The sequence below is a fragment of the Aquarana catesbeiana genome, linkage group LG06, assembly GCF_042186555.1.
Source record: "Aquarana catesbeiana isolate 2022-GZ linkage group LG06, ASM4218655v1, whole genome shotgun sequence".
NCBI classification, from domain to species: Eukaryota; Metazoa; Chordata; class Amphibia; order Anura; family Ranidae; genus Aquarana; species Aquarana catesbeiana.
Window position 1 is genome coordinate 370,739,284 of NC_133329.1, and position 22,900 is coordinate 370,762,183.

Sequence of the window (22,900 nt, forward strand, 5' to 3'; positions counted from 1 at the left end):
TGTCTAAGTAAGCTAGAATCGTTATACCTTGAGCCCTTAATCTGGCCAAGACCTTTGTAAACACTCGAGGTGCAGTAGCTAGACCGAAAGGCAGAGCTACAAACTGAAAATGAAGATTTTATATATCTCGAAGCGTAGATATTTTTGGTGAGCGGGAAAAATAGGTACATGGAGGTAAGCATCCTTGATGTCGATTGATGCTAGCAGTTCTCCACCTTGTAGAATGGAGACCACTGATTGGATTGACTCCATGCGAAAAGTGTGGATTATTCAAAAACAGATTTAGATCTTTGAGATCTAAAATGGGTCTGACATACCAGTTTTTGGCACAGTGAAAAGGTTTGAATAAAACCCTAACCCCTGCTCTTCCATGGGGACCACCGATATCACCTTTTGAGACAAAAGATGGTCCAAAGCTTGAAAGAGACTTCTTTTTCTTTGGATCCCTGGGAACGTTTGATCTGAGAAAACAAGGAGACGTGGAGATGGGAACTCTTGTTTGTATCCCAAAGATATTGAGGAAGCCACCCATTTTTCTCGACACTTGAGAACTACAGAAGTCTTCCCCCCACTCGAGCGAGCGGTGGCGCCCCCTTCATAAGGAGGTCTTAGTATTTTGTTTTGTGGGTTTCCTTCCCCAGGGCCTCTTTTGCCCCTGGGGTTGACCCTGAGGTTTACCTCTTAAACTTGACGGTGGAGGCCGTCGTGACTGCCTGGCTGATGCTCTTGGCACTGGAGAAGAAGCTCGCTTAAAAGAAAAACGCTTACTGCTCTTCTTAACTGGCAAAAGGGAACTTTTCCCATTATAAATTCTTTGGATGTATTTCTCCAGATCGTCCCCAAACAGCCGTTCACCGCAAAATGGCAAACTAGCCAGGAGCTTTTTGCATGGTGCTTCGGCTGACCAATTTTTCAAGCACAGATCTCTACGCATATGCACCAGCCCGAGCGTAAGTCGTGAGGCCTGGAGAATAGAATCTCTCATAGCGTCTATTGCAAAACATAATGCCCCTGGTATCCCAGCCAAATCTTGGGCCTGCTGATCAGGAATAATCTTGAGCACCTGTTTAAACTGGTCTCTTAAGGACAGACATACACTGATTGCTGCCAGCGCAGGCTGAGCCACTGAACCTGCCAGAGAAAGATTGTTTTTAAATAGGAATTCCAAACTTCTTATCTGTTGGATCCTTTAGCATTTGAGCATTGTCTACTGGACAAGTCAAATTTTTATTCACAGAGAATATAGCAGCGTCAATTGCTGGCATCCCCAATTTCTTATTAAATTCTTCCTCTATAGGATAAAGTGTTGAAAACCTTTTTCGGAGGAAAAAACTGTTTATCTGGGTGATCCCACTCAGAATACATAAGCTTTTTCAGCAATGAATGGATAGGAAAAGCATGAATAGCTTGGGGAGGCTTTAGCGAACCCAAACAAGAAGTGGGCTCATCAACTGGCTCAGCTAATGGCAGCATGAATGTGGAACGGACCTGTCATGAATATTGGAATAGTGACTGATTCATAATGCTGGGACAGATACTGTTAGGAGATGCTGATGTAAATTCCAACACCTGTCTGTCTGTTGTCTGCTAAAATGTGTATTGTAAATAAGTCTCTAGTATGGGATCTAAGAGTCATTAGATCCCCATTGTTGTTTGTGTTAATTAACTCTGCTATTGTGTGAAGAAGAGTCTATGTTGATTGTGATGTGTTGGGAAGAGTCTATGTTGATGGCCAGTCTGGCCTAAAGGTCACGTCTGAGTCATCTAGGCTGTCTAAAGTGATTAGTTAATTAGCTCATGTTAATTAGGTTAATTAGGTTACAGCTGTATTGTTAGAGTAATATGAGCAGGAGGTCTGCACCTCCACTTTTAGTGTATAAAAGCCTGTATTTTGCAATAAAGGATATTCCTGGTTGAACTTACATACAGCCTGCCTGGTGTTTTTTCTGAGCTATCACAACTGGACTAGAACGGCACAGAGCTGTAGTTCTAGTCCCGGAGCATCGGATGACCGAACAATCAGATGTTGTGATCTGCAGTCTGATTCTATAGCAGCAGAGGAGTGTCAGGAGAGTGGAACTGAGCGAGCAAGGGGCTCGTTACAGGACCAATTCAGTAAGAGATTGTACCATCAATCTTTCAGATTGCAAACCTGATCCTTCCGTATTTGAGTCTTCAGAAGAGGAGTCATCACCCTCTTCCTGGTCCCCTGAGAGAAATTCATTATCTCTCGCCCCCGGTTCCTCAGTTTGAGGGTCCTGGGTAATGGAAGGGGACCTATAACCAGAGGTACTACCAGAAGGATCGCATCCACGGCTTGAGCAATAGTCCAGCCACTACCACTGCTATTAATGCTCAGCCTGATGCGAATAGTAAATGTGTCAATAGGAAATGCCTGTGTCACCAAACCTCTTTCATGCCCCTCTTTGCTCTTGTGTCCCTCCGATACCTTGCAGCAGCACAAATGGAGTTTTTAAAACACACTCGTTGGAGGATGCCAACGCCGCACTACGCCCCCTCTGTCGCATCGCACCCCCTCCTCTCTCTTTCAAAAGAGTTTTCCCACACGAGCGCGGGCCTCCGATCTGACGGGATCGGCTAGTGAGTGAGGGAGGGATAGTAAGGAGGAGACCTGAGAGCCGACGCCATGCAGGGGTGGTGAAAGAAAACGGCATTGCTGATCGTTTTACCTCTCCCCTTCCCCGTGAAGAGAGGGAGAGTTTAGACCAGATGGGGGTGTCTGTGGAAGCAAAAAACCCCCCTAAACTCACCAGAGATCTGCCTGCTAGCCGGAGGAAAAAGCCTGCTGCTTCCTGACACAGTGTGATCTCTGAGAAAATCACGAGAAGGTACGTGCTCCATACAGCCCCTAGTGGTGACACTTAGGCATGACAACATTTACCATTTAAAAGGAGACATTTCATAAAAAAAAAAAAAAAAAATAAAAAATGTTAAAAATTCCTTAGAAAAACTCCACTTACCTTTCACGCCGCAGGGTTTTCTGTGTTAAAACCAACAGACCCAATCTTCACCCTTCACGGTGGGTTCCGTTAACAACCTTCAGGAACCGGGACCCTGAGGGAACCCACACTCCTGGACCTGTAATAGCACCCCGCCAGTAAAACTTCATGGCTTTAAAAATACCAAAGTACTGGATCCCGGGGTCCAGCTCTCTAAGAGTTACAGGCAAAACCTTGTTTCTTTGGACACAAGGCCTGGGTACCAGTCAATTTGGCTTAAAAGACACTTTGAATGGATCCGGCTGCATAGCTACCCCCAGCAAGGATTGCTCCAGTGGAGCTCAGCACAGCACATCTTACCTCAAAAGGAATCCCCCCTGTGCAAGCTGTTGCGGCCACACAGACTGACACTGAGCTTGAAGTGAAGACAACAGATTAAGGTATGTGCACATACTCCCTCTAGTGGAGAATTAAGGCATGGCCTTTTTCCCGAAAGAAGAAAACCATAGGTGGACTTTTATAGTTCCTAGGATTCTTCCCTTACCTTATCCCTGCCGCAGGATTCTGCTGAATTAACAGACAGATCCGACCTTCACCCATCACGGCGGGCTACATTAGCAAACCTTTAAGGACCGGGTCCCTTTTTATTGGGGTTCCACTCCCTTGGACCTGTAATAGCACCCTGCCAGGAAAAACTTTAGGTAATGTAGGCATGACCAAAGCTCTGGGTCCCGGGGTCCAGCCTTGCAAAGAGAGGCGCTACAGGCAAGACCTTGTGCTTCGTATACGAGGCCCGTGTACCATCCACCTTGGCCTCAGTGGCACTTTGGATGGATCCGGTCTGTGGAGGCTATTTAAATCCAGCAAGGATCCCTCCTGGAGCTCCTCAGAGCACATCTTCACTCGTGACCAACACCTTAGACACTGGCGAAAAAACGGAGGTACTCCTGGTAGGAGGAGGGGTTATATAGGGCGTTCCTGTATTGGGTATACCAGTGTCCATGACCTGAAGGTGCCTATATACCCACATAGTGATTATTATGGTGCTCTGTGTCCCGTGATGTATGATAAAGAAATGGCGTTCCTCTACTGCAAATTGTAAGAACCTCTGAGGAGGCTGAAAAATAGGTACATGTAAATATGCATCTTTTATATCGATGGAGGCTAGAAAGTCTCCCATCTGGAGTGAGGCTACTACTGAGTGCACAGACTCCATCCAAAGGGACTGGACCAGTAGATACTGGTTCAGGTATCTTAGGTCCAAAATGGGCCTTGTGTCCCAGTTTGGTTTTTGAACCTCTACAATCAAATAAACGTTCCCCATTAAAGGGGAAACCTGCCAATAACTTTTTACAAGGAAGCTCGGACGACCAGTTCTTAAACCACAAGTCTGCGCATATGTAGAGACAAGAGAGCCAAAACGAGAAACCTGCTGTATTGAATCCTTTAAGGCGTCAACAGCAAAACACAGTGCTCGAAGAATATCCGTTTTATTTTCAATCAGATCCTCCTCCCGGTTAGGCCTGTCAGGCCGTCTGACCTGATTCTCCTTTACGGACTGGCAGATACCAATTGCTGCAACAGCTGGCTGAATAGCTGAACTGGCCAAAGAAAAGGAAGCTTTAAATAATAACTTTAATTTATTGTCGACAGGGTCTTTCAAGCCCTGTGAGTTATCTACCGGACTAGTCAAGTTCTTGTTTAAGGAAGAGACTGCTGCATCTACGGCTGGCATGCTCCACTTTTTAACAAACCGTTCATCCATGGGATATAAAAGGGAAAACCCTCTTATGCCATGTACACATGGCTGGACTTGCCAACGGGCTAAACTCCGTCGGCATTTCCGACGTAAAGATTTAGAACATGTTCTACAACAGAGTCCGTCGGAAATGCCGACAGAAAAAGTCTGATGGTGCATACACAGTCGGAATGTCCGACCAAAAGCTCTCATCGGACTTTTTCTGTCGGGAAGTCCGGCCGTGTGTACGTGGCATTAGGAGAACAAAAAACCTGTCAGGATGTTCCCAGTCAGCATATACCGCCTGTTCCAACAGAGGGTGTAAGGGAAAGCCTGTGAGGCCTGAATAGGCCTCGGAGACCCCAAAGGAGATCGGGGGGCTCAGTAACCTCTGCAAGAGGCAACTTAAAGTCAGAACGAACCATTTCGGTAAGAGTCAGGATCAAAAACCTCTGCGCCTGAGAGACAGACATCAACTGGATATATTCTTGTCCAGATAGCTCGGAAGCAGACTCAACCGCCAGGCCCTCCACAGAATCCTGAGCTTTTAACTCTTCCCCATCCTCAGCCCATTCCTGCTCCAAACCAGGAGGCTCTGGGGACAGTGGGGAGAGGGATCTGCCCTGCTTCTTGCCACCCTGCAGGATGGAGGCAATCAAACCAGCAATCCTGTGCTCTAACCTAGCTAGGGCCCAGTTCATCCTTGGTGATAAAGGGTGAAGCAACAGCGTTGACTGTAGGCACAATACCAGATAGGCGCAGCGGCTCAGATTGCCCGGAAGCCTCTAGTCTTTCAGGGGATACAACACTAGGGATACGACTAGGTTTATCAGGAACTACTGACGACATAGATGTGCCCTTCCCTGTAGCGTTAGTCCCGCTCCTCTTTTTTGAAGACATTTACTAGCCACAAAAAGAGTACCTGGGTGTAGTATTAACACACCTCAGAAGGGAAACCCTTTAATAGGGCTCACCAAGCCCCTATGCGACAATCCTGCTAAGCACCTTTAGCCTGCCAAGCAACAACTGGTGACTCACGAGACCCGGGTAAGGAGAAATGAACCGCTGCAAATGCCTGGCCTCCAACCTCCGTGTAGACATGATCTATTTTGTCAGTAAAAGCAGTAATAGCCTGCATCAATTTAGCAAACTCCAAGGAGGACGCAGCGGCCTCTGGTGCTGGAAGAGACTCAGCCATCATGCATGGCTCCTCAGTCTCCTCAGCCAGGGTAATACAGACAGTGGCTACTGCTTTGCTCCCGACTTCCAGTCAATCCTTTGGTGGGTTTTTCCAAGAAAATCCCCGTTTTCTGTATTCAGGCATGGAGGAGCAGAAGGGGGTAGGCAAAACACAGCTCTCCAGGGAGATAACGCTCGTCCTCCACTTAATATGGTCAGGATAAAAGCACCGGATGATGGAGCAGCTCTAAAACTTGTCTGCTCCCGGCACTATCTTGGACACCCCCCAAGGGGACACATCTAGGAGGAGAGTACATGTGATTTCCTGCAATGCCTTCATTTCTGGTTACAGAAACCTCCAACAGTAAAATACAGTTACAGTGGTGGAAAGCATAATGGACACTTTTGGAAATTTGTATGTTTGACAACTTTGCAGGCTTACAGGAAATGTTATTTTGCACCAAATGCAGTTACATAGTTGGTAAGGCTGAATAAAGACAATAGTCCATCCAGTTCAACCTGTGTCAGTGTCTATAATAATTTCCCATATTCCTGTATGTTGTGCTCTTTGAGATGCACATCCAAGAGCCTTTTAAAAATATCCATACTCCCCGCTGCCACCACCAATTGTGGAAGAGAGTTCCACAGCCTTATTGCCCTGACCGTGAAAAATCCCATGTGCAGTTTAAGGATAGCGTCCTTTAAAAAACAATACCGGGACGATGCCTGCAGGCATTATCCCAGTGGTTTTCACACTTGTGTTTCTTTAGATTAAAGCAGTGTTTATCGACCTTTTTTGCTGTCAATGCACCCTTTAAAATTTTTGGTCTCGAGGAACCCCATTCTAAAATGTAAAAGCTATTCTAATAGTTTAACATAATGCAGCAACAGCCACAAGTTTAAAAGGTTACTAAAGCCTCTTTTTTTTTGTTGTTTTTTTTTTTAACAACAAACATGTCATACTTACCTCCTCTGTGCAGTTAGTTTTGCTCAAAGTGGCCCCAATCGCCCTCTTCTGGGGTCCCTCAGCGGCGCTCGTGGCTCCTCCTCTTCTCGAGTGCTCCGTCGGAGAAGTGCTCTCCTTCGGGACACCCGGTCGCGCTCCCGTGTCCTGCTGCTGCGTCTATTGACACAGACAGCAGGACTCGGCCCCACCCCCCGCGTCATTGGATTTGATTGACCGCAGCAGGAGCCAATGGCTGTACTGCTATCAATCTATCCAACCAGGACACAAGACACTGGCTAGAGCTGGTATGCTTGTCCCCGGGGCAAAAAAAGAACGGGTTCAGATAAGTAAAACAGGGGGTCTGGGGGGCTGCTGCATGACAGAAGGTTTTTTACCTTAATGCATAGGATGCATTAAAGCAGAGATCCACCCAAAAGTGGAACTTCCGCTCATTTGTCTCCTCTCCCCCTCCGGTGCCACAATTGGCACCTTTTGGGGGGTAGGGGGGACAGGATACCTGTCTTTGACAGGTATCCTGTTGCCACTTCCGGGAGTCTGGGCCGCGGCCTGTGACATCACCATGGGGCTCCCTCCTCCTCTCCCTGTCTCCGGGCCAGTAGGAGACAGGAGCGGGACCTCGTGCATGCGCAGTAGGGTTCCTGGCGTGAAGCCATAAGGCTACACTGCTGGGTACCCCTACCCGCAATGGCGGCGGCAGCAGCACCTGACAGCTGATGATAATATCAGCTGCGGTGCCAACATCGGGGAACTTCAGGACAGGCAAGTGTCCTATTGTTAAAAGCCAGCAGCTGCAGTACGTGTAGCTGCTGGCTTTTAATAATTATTTTTTTTTGGGCGGAACACCGCTTTAAGGTGAGAAAAAAAAAAAAAAAAAAAAAAAGAAGACCACCCAGCGTTAGAGGTGATTTATTCTAGCAAAGCAAACACACTTTTGCAAACTGGTACCAACTAGTATTCAAATGCTTCTCTTCTCCATCATTCAGCTAATGTGACCCCAACACTGATAGAGAGGGGTAGGGGAGGGTCAAACATGGATGCTGTTCAGGCGACTGACATCCTCCTTATCAACTGATGCCATTGGCCTTTAGGATGCCAGCAGCTAGAAGGTTGTAATGGGGTACAATGAAAACCTGTGGCTTACTGTAACTAAATGACAGGCTTCATCCACCCACCGGCTTGAACACAATTGGGCAATTTTTAGGCATTTTGCCAAGGCACCCCTGAAGACACTTTAACCACTTCCAGACTGGCTCACCCTGATATACGTCAGCAATTTGAAGAGGGATATTGTTATTATGGCAGCAGCTAGCTACCATAACCACAGTACCCTCTTCCTCAGTGAGCGGTCCGGTTTCAGATAAAAGTGGTCTCTGCAGCAGAGTGACCGCGAGATCACTTTTAAGCCCTCCCCTTCCGCTCTCCGGTGCCGTCGTTAGCGGATGAGGCGATCGGGTCCTCTCCCTGGCTTGGTATGGAGACGAGTGAGGGGAAGATGGCCCCCACCCATCTCCATACCATTGCAGGGCGGAAGCGGCGACAAAACGTCACTTCCGCCAATAGCTCTTAAAGCAACATTTTTTTAATTGCATTTTAGTGTAAATATGAGGAGATTTGAGGTCTTTTTGAGCCCAGATCTCATATTTAAGAGGTCGTGTCATGCTTTTTTTCTATTACAAGGGATGTTTACATTAAAGAACAGCGTAAAAATAAAAAAGTAAAAAAAAAAAAAAAAAAAAAAAAAAAAAAATAATATTTCTTATTTATTTTATAACGCTCCCAGTCCCACCGAGCTCACATGCAGAAGCAAACGCATACGTGAGCAGCGCCTGCATATAAAAATGGTGTTCAAACCACACATGTGAGGTATTGCTGCGATCGGTAGAGCGAAAGCAATCATTCTAGCCCTGGACCTCCTCTGTAACTCAAAACATGCAATCTACAGAATTTTTGAAATGTCGCCTATGGAGATTTTTGAAGGTAAAAGTTTTTCGCCAATCCACAAGCGGACGCAATTTTGAAGCGTGACATGGGTATCAATTTACTTGGCGTAACATTATCTTTCACAATATAAAAAAAATTGGGCTAACTTTACTGTTGTCTTATTTTTTAATTCCAAAAAGTGTATTTTTACCAAAAAAAAGTGTGCTTGTAAGATCGCAAATACGGTGTGACAAAGTATTGCACTGACCGCTATTTTATTCTCTAGGGTGTTAGAAAAAAAATATATAATGTTTGGGGGTTCCAAGTGATTTTCTAGCAAAAAAACCTGTTTTTAACTTGTAAACACCAAATCTCAGAAAGAGGCTTGGTCCTTAAGTGGTTAAAGGTTAAAGCACCCTGGTTGAAAAAGGCTTGACTAAAGTAACCATAACTTTATTTGTACTGCATATATTTGAATCTTTTTTTTTTTTTTTTTTTTTTTTTATATTGAATTCAGCATAATCTTTCAACTGACAAATAAACATCCACATTTGGTGCAAATAACATTTCTTATAAGCCTGCAAATTTGCAAAACATTAAAATCTCCAAAAGTGTCCTCAATCTTTACTACCACTGTACAATACCTCTTCATACTACACAGGTGGAAGAAGTGACCCACATGGGTCTTAAAACTGAACAATTGGTGAAATCAGAGTTATCACGTACCAATTACTCAGTTCTGGGCTCTGTTTTATTGCATTAAGCGCTCGCAGGAAACCAAAGGCAGAATTTCCAAGAAAAAAAAAATAGAATGTGTTTCAATTCAATCTATCTTTATTATTATTTTAAGGATATTCAAATATTTACATTGGCTCGGTTGTGACTGGTTCTCTTTAAATTAACACCCAGCTACTATTAAGTTAGCAGATGACTCACTCCTTACAAATAAATGTCAGCTGCATTTCACTATGTTACATTACGCAATAAAAAAGAAAAGCTACAACGGTTTCATTCACCAACTCTCTAAAAATATCCTACTTATTGCTATAGAAATTATGCTAGGAAAAAAATAGGTCACATAAATAGAGCTCCTGATAGTATGGAAAGCGATAACTATGGCTTGGTCACTGTGCTGCCTCTAAAGAGTACGGTTACTGCTTCAACACGCAACATAAGGGGAATACAAACAGGTAACCTGTAGCTCTTTAACTGCTTTAAAACCTAATGTCCTGTGCAGAGGAAAAAGAGCGCTTGAGTTGCACTTGCCAAACTTTTCTTTTGGGTCAGTCTAGAGTTAATATTTTGTCAAATTATAAATGAATCTAAAAACTACAGCTTCATGTACTTAAATTGGTTCTAAAGGCAGAAGGTATTTTTTTTTACTTTTTTTTTTTATCTTAAAGCGTTTAACCCAAAAAAAAAAAAAATGCAGATTCTGGTCCCTTAAAGTAGATTACACAGCACAGCGCTTGTGCTATGTAATCTGCCCCCCTCTAAAAATTGTAAAAAAAAAAAAACCCTAAACCAACCACTTCCTGTATGCCCTCTCTAAATCAGACCACGATAACCAGGGCAGCTCTGCCCTGATCACCGCGGCCAAAGTGCCTCCCTCTGTGATAGGCTGCCCTGCTCCGCTCTCCTCTCTCCCCCCTCCTTCCTGCCTGTCAATCCCCTCCCTCTGTGTTTGTCTCCGGCTCGGCCTTGCCCCTCCCGCCGCTATTCTTCTAAAATAAATTTGCCAAATTTTTACTGCCAGCCTCTATATTAGAGTCTGGCATAGCACACTGTCATTTGTTTTAAAAAACAAGCGCTGTAAATACCCAATATCAGCTGTCTTCAGGCCGGTCATGTGACTCGCGGCCGCTTTACAGTTACGATACATTGCTTCGGCAGAGGAGACTAGTGGTCACGTGATCTCCCAAGCTGACGTTAGAGGCCCCTCCCTCAGGAGACATGCATCGTAGCTGGAAAGAGGCTGGGAGCGATGCGACCAGCCTGAATACAGGTGATATTATTAGGTATTTACAACGCTCATTTTTTTTAAACTAATGACAGTGTGCTATGCCAGCCTCTAATAGAGGGGCTGGCCTAGACTTGTGTAGATGGGTTAACAAACCCTTTAATGCATTAGGTTTAAAAAAAACGAAAAAACTTCTGTGTGCAGCAGCCCCCCTAATACTTACCTGAGCTCCATACTGATCCAGCGATGTTGCACGAGAGAGACTCGGCTGCCCGGGACTCTCCCTCCTGATTGGCTGAGACACACAGCGGGCGCAAAAGGCAAAGTCAGTGAGCCAATGAGAGAGAGTGTGAAGCCGAGCCACGGCTCCGTGTCTAAATGGACACAGCACAGCAGCTCACACGCGCCCCCCCCCCCCCATATTGCAAACTGCTTGCAGTGGGGGGCACTCAGCAGGAGGGAGGGGTCAGGAGCACCAGCAAGGGACCCAGATGAGGAGGATCTGGGCTGCTCTGTGCAAAACCACTGCACAGAGCAGGTAAGTATGACATTTTTTTGTATAAACAAAAAAGGACAAGACTTTAGTATCACTTTAACTTATACTCACAATACAGATTGCTTATACCTTGTTATTGCAAAAGAGATCTCATTTTTTAGTGTTCCCACATTCCCTAATATACTACAAGTAAACTGCGATTAGTCTATTTGCCGGCATAAACCGATTTCTCAGCACAGTCACAAATTGAATATATTTATGAAATGTTAACAGGAGATCTAAATGGTGCAATTTAGTATGAATCAGGAGACTCAGAACCCCATACTAATGGGAATCTCCAAGTAAACAGCAAAGGTCAAGGCTGAAATATGTATACATTTACACAGAGCCCGACAGGTAACACATCTAATTCTCTTCCTGGTTAGTCCCCCGGCATTCTTATTAAGACAGAGAATTGGCATCATCAGACCCTTATTTTTCAATTACCTTTGACATTACTGAGAGTCTACACTTGGCTGCTCCCCATGCCCAGTCCTGATATTAGCCAAGATCCTGGCAGGGGCTGGGGAAGTCTCATGCAGTTTTCAAACACTATTAATGCAGATCGTCCCTGCCAGGACCCTGGCTGATAGAATGGCTAAGAAGGGGAGCAGATGCATGCCTCTGTTTAAATGATCTGAAAATCATTTTTGTTTTCTCTTAACAGGAAGGGCAATTGATTTCCAAAAAAAAACCAGTCCATCACAGCCTTTTTCAACCAGGGTGCCTTCAGGTTTCTTCAGGGGTGCCTTGGCAAAATGCCTAAAAAATGCCCAATAATAGTAAACAAGCCAGCGGGTGGATCAAGTCTGAATTTTAGTTATACAAAGCCACAGGTTTCCATTGTGCCCCATAACAACCGTCTAGTCACCGGTCTTGTAACAACAAATGACGTCATCGGGCACCTGCATCCTTGTTTGGCCCTCCCCTGCCCCTCTTGGTCAGCACTGGGTTCACATTAGCTGAATTAGGCACAGAAACTGTGGGATACAAGTCAGTACCAGTGCACAAAAAGTTGTATTTTCTTTGGAAGAATAAATCACCTCTAATTTTAGGTGCCCCATGTGTGTGGATTCTGCTGCAATATATGTAAAACTATTACTTTTGTTTTTTACATTATAGAATGGGGTGCCTCAAGACTGTGCCGAGTTATAGAGGGTGCCTTGACTGACATTGGTCTAGCATATGCTTATGTAGATCATTTAACTAAAGATGTTTATCTTGAAGGGGGTGTGTCCAAGATGACGCAGGGAGAGGACGCTCTGGCCACATCATTTCTCAGGTGCGGTGATTACCCAACACCTTGGATTCTACTCCCTTGCCTCAACACTGCTCTCAGGGCATGACAAGGGGAAGAGTCAGCCTCCTACAAGCTGTACAGGTGTCTTAGCTGTGCGATCCCCTTTAGCAGGAAACCTGGACCCCAGCGCCATTACTACACACATGGCTACAAAGACAGAGGATCTACAACCCGTTGGCTCGGCGGATCTTGTGGCGGTCATGCAGACCATTGCCACCTGTCAAATGACTAATGGACAAGATTGACCACCTCCAGACCAATATTGGCTTCATTAGGCAAGACCTGGACTCCTTCAGACAGCGTGTGACCAAAGTGAAGCAGAGAGTCTCCTGCACTGAAGACACCATTGGAGACCACAATGCGGATCCTCATATTCTGAAGATAAAGGTGAAGGCATTGGAAGCCTGGGCAGAGGATGCTGAGAATTGCAACAGGAGGAATAACCTCCGTATCGTGGGCCTCCCGGAAAGAGTGGAGGGTGCGTGGAGGGTGCCAATCCTACAGCCTTTACAGAACTGCTGTCACAGTTACTAATGAAATGCATCCCTGCTTGTGTTTCTGGTTGCTATGGTACGTAGAATACGGTGTGTATTTTGGTGTTTCTGCAAAAATTGCAGCAGGACCGAAATTCTAGGATGTTGAGGTGCATTATAGCTCATTTATTTTGAATGGGTTGACCAACTTGTCACAATGCAGAAAAATGTGCTGCTATTGTGCGGCCTAAGTGTTGGGGGCAACACCTAAGGCCTTTTAGGCTGTGTTCACATATGTTCGCTTGTGGTCCACAGTCGGGGCCAGGTGCGTTTCTGTTCACCAGTTCAGTTGCAGATTTTTGCCTGAATTTGCACCGGAACGGGACCCAAAAACGCACAGGACACTTTTTGAAACAGCACCGTGGCCGCCCCGGACACGTGTTAACCGGCTCCATTGAGAGTCGGTCACATTCACGTCATGTGAATTGGATGCAGTTTAAAATGCATCCAATTCGCATATATGTGAACCCAGCCTTATACTTTTTCAAGTTGACCATCACTGATTTAAATAAAACTTTTTTTTTGTGATATTTAACAAGCAGAACCCCCTCTTAACTGGTCTAATGTACCCAATCACATGACGCTATCTAATCAAGACCAAAAATCCATGTTCTAGCCATCACAACAGAAAAGTCAACTAGAGTAGAACACCTACCCACAATTAGCCAAAAATAAGCAACAATAGCCACTAATAACCATCACAGCTATGCATGTACAAGAACCAAAAACTGTAAAATTATAATTCAAATAGATCTGTTGCATTCCTATGCAGGCAGTTGTTCTGTTAGCTGACACGTTCAGTAAAACGAGGCAACAAAATCAGAACTGCTAGTGTTCTGTAATGTCGGATATATATCTGCTTATCCAAAACTGCTTTCTCAGTTCTATATAGTGTCAGGAAAATAACCCAGCATTGATAAAACACAACACTCTCTACATGGGCAGTCAACATCGGTCTTTACCAGGGTGGATATAAATCAATTTTATTTTTTTATTTTTTTTAAATCAATCATCAGATTTTTTTGATCCAACTCGATTTTTTTGATTTTTATCAAATTTATTTTTAATAAAATGCTTTTGGAGTAAAAATCTATCTAAAGATAGTTTTCTATTTAAGATACATTAATAATTTTGTTTATTCAGCATGAAAGGGAGCTTAGTTATGTAGCATAGGCTGTATATTCTGCAATATTTACATTTTTAGTAAGCTCATTCAATCAATCCAAGCTCTGCAAGCTGAGATAACATGGACTGCATTGATGCATTTACACAATGTTACAGTAACCATGAGATAAAACAAAGTTCAGGAATATTCCTCTATCCCATTGTTTTGCAAATCTATGTACACTAGAAAACTGTATGATTGAATCGGTTCTGATATCGCTGTTTTACCAACCTGACAGCTTATTATTCTAAATAGGAAACCTTCGCTTTGTTTACAAATATTAAAGATTCTAACTACCAGCAAGAATAAGTCCTTACATTTAAAAAGCACCTGTCATTTCAGATCAATCATGGCACTGCCCGTTATCGGGCATCCACTCATCCCTCGCCTTGTTGTGTCACTGCCGCATTACCAGCCGTCCCATTAAAGTGAACGAGACTGTCGGTGAGTCAACAGCGGGTCAGAGAAGGAGCCGCTGTGGGACAGAAATGACAGTTGCTCTTTAAAAATTATGATTTAAATCAAGTTATTTTGCCAGTGATTTAAATCATGATTGAAATCGACTTGACTTAAATCAAATCCACCCTGGTCTTTACACATTCCATGGCGATTGAAGCAAGGTGATCGAGTTTCCTGCTGAATCAGTTTCTGACACTCAGAGCGGAAGAAGCTGTTTGAAAAAAAAAAAAACCCACCATACAGCAAAACACCTGTGATCTTACAGAACCAGTCCAGTTGCATACGAGTAGTAAGCACATCCAAAGTGATATCTCGGTAATGAAATATTTGACACATATAATATCAGTAAGGGCCCATTAGTGCTGGAAACCTGTATTCCGTTCACATATCCTGCACCGCTTCCAAAATGCACTGGGTGTGCGATCTGCTGCAGGTGTCAATGTATACCCAACACCCCAAACGCATTTTGTTTGCCTGCACCAGATTGCATGGTAACAGTACCATGAGAGCTGGGTGCAGTGCAGTTTTAAAAGTAGTGCATGCAAGGGGAATGAAACCCTCCTATGCGTTATAGCCAAGGACAGTGCCATCTAGGGGAGCCCATAGATGATTTGATTTTCTTTCCTTCTACCACAGGTGGAAAGAATTAAAATCACTTGATTCCCCCATCAACACAGTTAGTGTTGATGGGGGGGGAATGCCTACTGCAGAGCTACTGTGTTCCCTGGCGGGGGGAAGAGGACACACCTTCCAGCCAGCAGAACGAGACAATTACTGCTAGCAGCTATAGCTGGCAGTAATCGTACATAAAAGTTCAGACAGCCTGGTTGAACCCAAGTCGATCGGTCAACCCTGCTGAATTTCGATCCAAATATGGTCAGCCTAAAGTGATTGTAAACGATCACCTTGTAAAACAACCGAGTTTAAAACAGAAATGAAATGCAAAATATTTGTTTAGAGATAAAATACAATTTACAAATACTTTTTTCCCCTTTTTTGTAAATGATCACATTCCCTCTGTTCTCAGCTGCATAAGAGCTGGGGGAGGAGAAAAAGCAGCACACAGCTTCATTAAAGGATAGCAGGCTGAGTTCCCAGCACAGCTAGAGAACTGACCACACTATGCTTTCATGCCTAGTGTTTATTAGGAAAGCAGTGGGACTGGCAGGAACAGGGATTTCACACAAATTAAGCAATACAAAGAGAACAGTACATGGTACAGCAGCCACACATCAGGAATATGAAGTGTTGGGGTAACAAACACTTTAAGCTTCTATGTAGGTCAGCAGTTGCCATGGTGCTACACAAGTGATCCACTATAATTGGGGGCTTGAAAGATTGGTCGAGAGCTGACATAAGCACACAGAAAACTAACAGTTATGACCAGAAGCATACCATGAATGGAACGGTTATGGAAAGCAGGAAAATTGGTAGGTTTGGTTTTGCAGAGAAAGAGCACTGTATTGTTGAGTGGTTCTTGAAGGAGATTCTGATCTGTCATTTTAATTTTCTAAAGAAATAAAAAAAAAAAAAAAAAGAACAAAAACCAAAAACCAAAAAACAACAACTTTTTGGAACCCACCTGGTTTCCCTCCAAACATGCGTACTCCAAAGAGAAGTTCTCTTCATTCATGCCACCGAAATGAATAGTCACATTTCTTCTTACATTTCTGAAAGGCAGAAGAGTTGTATTTCATTAAAATAAAAAAAAAACTAAAGCATAATCCACATTTAAAACATTCACATTAAGGGCTTAAAAAAAAAAAAAAAAATGCTCATAGAGGCAGAGTTTTATTTTTGTTTTTTAATGGCTGTAAATGCACTTTTTTGTTAGTCTATGGATATATTTTCATTCTCTGTACTGATTTCTTATTTGTATTATCTATCAGTTATTAGCTTTCAGAATATCTAAAGATTGGATCCTGAAGAAGCCCTTACTCTGGGTGAAACGCATCGATCCAGATTCATACACCTCTTGGGATTTATCCATGTGGAACTTTTGTTCTGTATCTTTAAGTGGAATACACAACATGTTCTTCAGGAGGATGATTAGCTCTTTTGTTTTAAGGTTTTGTACAAATAGAATTTATTGATTTTATATGGACCTTTTGTGAGCATTTACCATTATCTGGGCACATTTAAAAATCCCCATCTCCCATGAACCCCCGTCATTTTAGGAGATTAATGGGAAACATTTTTCTTCCCACATTGCTTTTTTAGGGGATTGTGCCAGAATGGTAAAAACAGGTTCCCCAAATATTTTTCTGCATTCTGAGATGTGTTTATGGACATAATCAACATGCACACATGTGAGCAATAAAATATTCTGGCCAATAGAATGCATTAACGTTCAACGACATACTTGCACAAATACGCGTACAGGTTCTGCCAGAAAAAAAAAATCCAGCATATTTTGAGCATACAATTCATACACCCATGCCCATGTGCATGAGGCCTAAAAGAATAACAAATTTCAAAAGCAGATCCTTTAGTTGTCATTGTCCTTCAGAGATAAACACTAAATGTGGAAAAAAAATGTGCTCCCTCCACTGTGGACTGCATCCTCCCAATTTCTGCATACATCCTGCATTTTTATTGAAAAATCTGTCCTTTACGAGAAAGAGGTTTCAGGAGAGAGGCTGCTGGCAAAAGCATAACTGCCTTTTGATGCAAGGATTTCTGTAGTAGAGAAGGGTGGAACCATGAGGTCCATCTGTCCCTTTTCCAATCACAGAAAGCCTAGCATTTAGCAAAAAAAAAAAAAAAAAAAAAAAAAAGGATTTTTCTGAATGGAGGATGTATACAACAAGCGACCCTCTATGATCAATGTACCACATCCAAAATTACAATTCTCAGCATGGAAGTCCATCACTTAGAGCAGTGTTCTCCAAATTGCGGCCGGACTATTGCTTGATTTTATCCGGCCCCTGGGGCGCTGTTTAATTCACTGACACCAACATAGAGGCACAGTTCCAATGACACCAACAATGGGAGCCCCATGACACCAATGATGGGGAACCATTCCTACCAATGACACCAAAGTTGGGGCACAATCTCACCCAATGACATCAACAATGGAGCCAACTGATGCTGGGACTTTTTCTACTCCCGATGGCCAGTCTGGCTCCCCTAAAGTCTGAAGGACAGTAAACTGGCCCTTTGTATAGAACATTTGGAGACCCATGACTAAAGCCTCGTACACACGATCAGACCATGGACTTGTCCGAAGGGCGTTGGCCTAAACTTGTCTTGCATACAAATGGCACACAATTGGTGTTTGGTTTTTCAGCGCCACCCTTTGGGCTCCCTTCTGCTAATTTCGTGTTAGCAGAAGTTTGGCGAGTGTTGATTCGCGCTTTTCATTTCACGCTTTTCAGTTTGTTTCTGAACAGTCGTTCATCAACCAGACATGTTGCGGAATCGGAGGAGATAACGTGTTATTTATTATTGGCCTTGGAGTTATTGCTTTGACATTATTTTTTTGGTTGAATAATGATTTGATTTGTTATATTTTTGGATGCATAGAATGCACTTTTTGGGCAAGTTCTATTGGCAGATAGCATGTCTAATTTTATTTGTTTTCTTTTTTTTCAATAAAAAAAATTGTGTAGAAAAATACTTGGCTATGTGTTTTACTTCAAATGACGTTTGGGAGTAGGCAGTTACATTTAGAAAAGATACAATGTAAAATTGACAAGGGACAGCAACATAGTTGTATGTTTGATCTTAAAAACTTTGTGATAATGGTGTTGTGGTAACTTGCCCCCCCCCCCCCCCCCAAAAAAAATAAAAAAAAATATTCACTATATATATATATATATATATATATATATATATATATATATATATATATATATATATATATATATATATATATATCACTAGGAAAAAAAAAAGCCTTTGAAAATTAGTTTGTTAGTTAACTCCATCAGTATCACCAGCAAAGCAGCTTCAATATTATCTCATTAAAGAAGAAGAGAATCGTGCGCTGCATTTCTAGATTTCATAATTTGCCACGTCATGAATGTTAATTCTCCATTACGAACGCTGGTTTACAAGACTGGCCACTTCTGGCTCGTCCTTGCTTCCGAGCATGCGTGTTTGGACTTTGGTCCGATGGACTTGTGTACACACGCTCGGAAAATCTGACAGATATTTGTCCGTGGAAAATTTTAAAACCTGCTATCCAACATTTGTCCGCAGAAAATCCGACAACAATTGTCCAATGGAGCATGCACACGGTCGGATTTTCCGCCAACAGCCTGTCATCACACATTTCCTGTCCGAAAATCCGATCGTGTGTACGAGGCTTTAGAGTACTGTGGAGGTTGAATGACCGCAACAGTTTTACCAAAAGAACAGCAGCCAAACTTAACAAGTAAAGCTTTAAGACAAAGTGCTCTTATTTTTGTAAGATGAGGTTGTGCCAAGTAAATAGATACCCAACATGTCAAGTCTTAAATTTGCATGCGCCCATGAACCATTAAGGCCCCTTTCACACTGAACTTTAAAGTCACACGATTTTGCCGCAATTTCAGGGAATGCCTCTGTAAACTTGAGGTCTATGGACCTCAACTCACATCAAAGTCGGACCAAAGTAGTACAGGGACTGCTTTGAAGTCGCACAGATATGAATGGTTATAATTGGGAATCATGGGGTACGACTGATGTCCAAAGTCACATTAGTGTGAAAGGGGTCTAAAATAGAGACAAACGTTAAAGTGATATTAAAGTCTTTTTTTTTTGTTTAAAAACAAACATGTCATATTTACCTGCTCTGTTAAGTGGTTTTGCACAGAGCAGCCCAGATCCTCCTCTCCTCAGGTCCTTGGTGGGAGCTCCTGGCCCCTCCCTACTGCCCCCACAGCAGGCAGCTTGTTAAGGGGGCACCCAAGCAGGTTTGCTACAGAGCTGCTGCCTGTGTCCATTCAGATATGGAGCCACAGTTCGTCCTCGCCCCTCTCTTCTCATTGGCTCGCTGACTTTTATAGCAGCGGGAGTCAATGGTGCCTGCTGGCGCCTCAGCCAATGAGCAGGGAGAGTTCTCGGACAGCCGAGGCTCTCGTGTACATCGCTGGAGGAAGATCGGGCTCAGGTAAGTATAAAAGGGGGGGGGCTGCTGCACACAGAAGGTTTTTTATCTTAATGCATAGAGTGCATTAAGGTAAAAAAACTATTGCCTTTAGAACCATTTTAATATCCTATATTTTTCATATGCCACGCTGAAAAAGCCCCTACAGGTCATCAGTTTACAATTTGCCATAAATAATGGGCCAAGAATTATTGCTCTCACTCTGGTGTGAGTGGCAGTATTTATGTGTAGTGCAATCAACGTTCGTGTATGTGGACGGGCCTCATTTTAATTTTCATAAGTGCTTGGGTGTTTCATTTTTTTACATGTAAAATGTGATGCTTTTTTTTTTGGTGACAAGTTCTTTTTAATGGTACATAAGGGGTCTAGAAGACCCCTGTTGCACTGCATTTGTTTCTTCCCAAGCCATACAGGCTGGGAAAACACAGGGATCCAAAAGTCACGTTTCACTCATCGCTTCAGCGTCAGAAACAAGAAGAAGATCAGCTGGTCTCAATCCCCTCTACCTGATGGCACTCACCATGCCAGTACCAGGAAACATTGCAGGGGGGTGGGGGAGATGGAGATGCGGGTAGCCTTCCGGTCAGTAGAACACAAATGATTACGGCTAGTGGCTATTGCCACTGGCAGAAATTGCATTCCAAAAATCGAACAGGCTGGTTGCACTGAAGTAGGTCGATTTCAAGTGGAACAATACTCACCTAGGATCCAGTGATGCGGCGTCCCCAAGCTCCCTGTCTGACCGGCTTCCAGGTCTCAATGTCATTGGCCAGGCGGGGATTACATCACTCCAGCGCATGCTTGGGAGTTTAGTCAGAATCCGCATTGCCAAATTTGTACAGTGAGCTGTGTGTGCAGTGGCAGACAGGCAGATAAGTAACTTTATACTTATACTTCTATACAGAAGAGACAAAGCATGTCTCTTCTGCATTCAAACAGTCCTAAAGTTCCACTTTCAGTACAACCTGCCTTCCCATTCATGGATTGAATCTCGGCAGGTCCCTGCTAGACCAGAAATTCGATCCATCTATGGCTGGCTTAGAGCTCCGTTCACACCATGGAGGTGTGATGGGAGTGCGTTTCGGGCAGCCCAATCAATTCTTTTTTCAAAATTGCACAGCACCATGTGGTTTGCCACACGTTAGATGCACGTGTCTACTATAGGGCAGCGCATTTCCACACGTGTCAGGAAAGTGAAATTTTGCGCATATTCCCAAGGTGCATAAAGGTTCAAAAATAGCCCAAGGATTGGCAAGCTGCAAAATAAAAAGTTTTTAAAGTTTTTACCTTTGGGTTTATTACCACTTTAATTTTGGGGGGGGGGGGGGGGGGGGAGTAAAAGTATGTTGTAAAGCAGCGCTTTACAACGATAGTACAGGTACAATACAGGATGAATCAGAGCTTACAATCTAGGGTCAAGTGAAACAAAAGGTAATATACTGTGAGGGATGAACTAAAAAGGGAACTGAGAAAATGAAAACACTGTTGTTAGGTGTGGGTAGGGTAGGCTTCTCTCAAGAGGAGGATTTTCAGGGATCGTCTAAAAGCTAATAGAGTAGGAGATAAATCGGACAGATTGGAGTAAGGAGTTCCATAGGATTGGAGAGGCTCTGTAAAAGTCCTGGAGGCGAGCAAAGGAGGAGGTGATGAGGGGGCTAGAGAGCAGGAGGTCTTGGCAGGAACAAAGAGGACGATTTGGTTGGTATTTTGAGACTAGGCTAGTGATGTAGCTGGGGACTAAATTGTGGATGGCTTTGTAAGTTGTTATTATTTTGAATTGAATTCGTTGGGAGAGTGGAAGCCAGTGGAGGGATTGGCAGAGAGGTTGGTAAGGTGGATGAGTCTGGCAGCAGCACTGATGATGGACTGAAGGGGGAATAGACTATGTAGAGGTAAGCCGATGAGTAGGAAGTTGCAGTAGTCAAGGTGAGAGATGACCAGGGAGTGAATTAAGAGATTTGTTGTGTCATTGGTTAGAAAGGGGCATATTTTGGAGATGTTGCGGAGGTTGAGGCGGCAAGATTTGGACAGTGATTGGATGTGGGGCTTAAGGGGAGTTCAGAGTCCAGGACTACACCTAACACACACACACACACACATTACAGACATACCCTGCTTTACATACCCATTGGCGTCTATGGGAAATCTTTATCAGCTTGACATGGCACTGCTCCCGAACCATAAATGACAGGGAGACCAAACTTGTGGAGCACCGAGAGGGGAGACAGGACTACAACAGATCTGATTTTGGGGTCGGACAGCTTGCCTAGGTAATAAGTAATGCCTGTAAATGACTATTGCAATGCAGTATATGCATTGAGAAGTGAAAAAAAAAAAAAAAAAAAAAAGGTATTGCTTCACTTTAAGTATATTTTCGTTTTACATACATGCTCTGGTCCCTATGTGTACTTAAAAGTGGGGTATGCCTGTATTTGGTATTCAAGTGTTCACAATATACCAAACGCCTACACTTCTGGTTGCATTCTCAGCACTGGAACAAACCAGGAGCAGCATTTTCTCCAAGAAAGGCAACAGATTCAGCCTTTTTATTCCTCTTTTTCAGTCCATTCCAGCAAGACATAACAAATCTTCATGTGTACATTTAAATACAAGTCCATTTTATTCGTAACCTTCAATGGCCTTGTGTAGCTCACAGTTACAAAGGATAGAGCATGTTCACATATCCTGATTTTATCCAGGTTTACTAGTAATTTTTATCCTGGCTGGAGCTGACCTGTACCCATCCATCATTTTTTCAGGCTGCTGGGGAAACTCAAAGCCCCTAGAGCTAGTATAGGAATATTTTTAACTCACATCCGATAGAAGTGCTTGTGCAGATGTCAAACGTCCGTACAGAGAATTTATATGCAGGATTCATACCGATGTTTGTGCCAACAAGAATGCAGCACTACAGCACAAACTGTCAAACAATGACTTATGCGATTCTGCACATGAACTTATTCTGAGGATATTACATTAATAATATATAAATCAAAATCTGCATTTCACAATACGAACAATCTATATAAAGCAAAAACAATGCAGAAGGAGTTGGAATTCTACATAATGATAGAAACAAAGGTTCCTCATAG

The 22,900-nt window shown here is 43.4% G+C and overlaps 1 protein-coding gene across 3 annotated transcripts in view; it reads right to left on the bottom strand.

Moving 5' to 3' along the window:
• The window catches only part of MBD5 (methyl-CpG binding domain protein 5), a 122,381-nt gene that overhangs the window by 71,720 nt on the left and 27,761 nt on the right, over window positions 1-22,900 (bottom strand). For all 3 annotated transcript variants that reach the window (XM_073634214.1, XM_073634213.1, XM_073634212.1), the window contains exon 2: window positions 16,299-16,386. The gene's annotated coding sequence lies outside the window, so the exon portion shown is untranslated. The remainder of the gene's footprint in view (window positions 1-16,298; window positions 16,387-22,900) is intronic.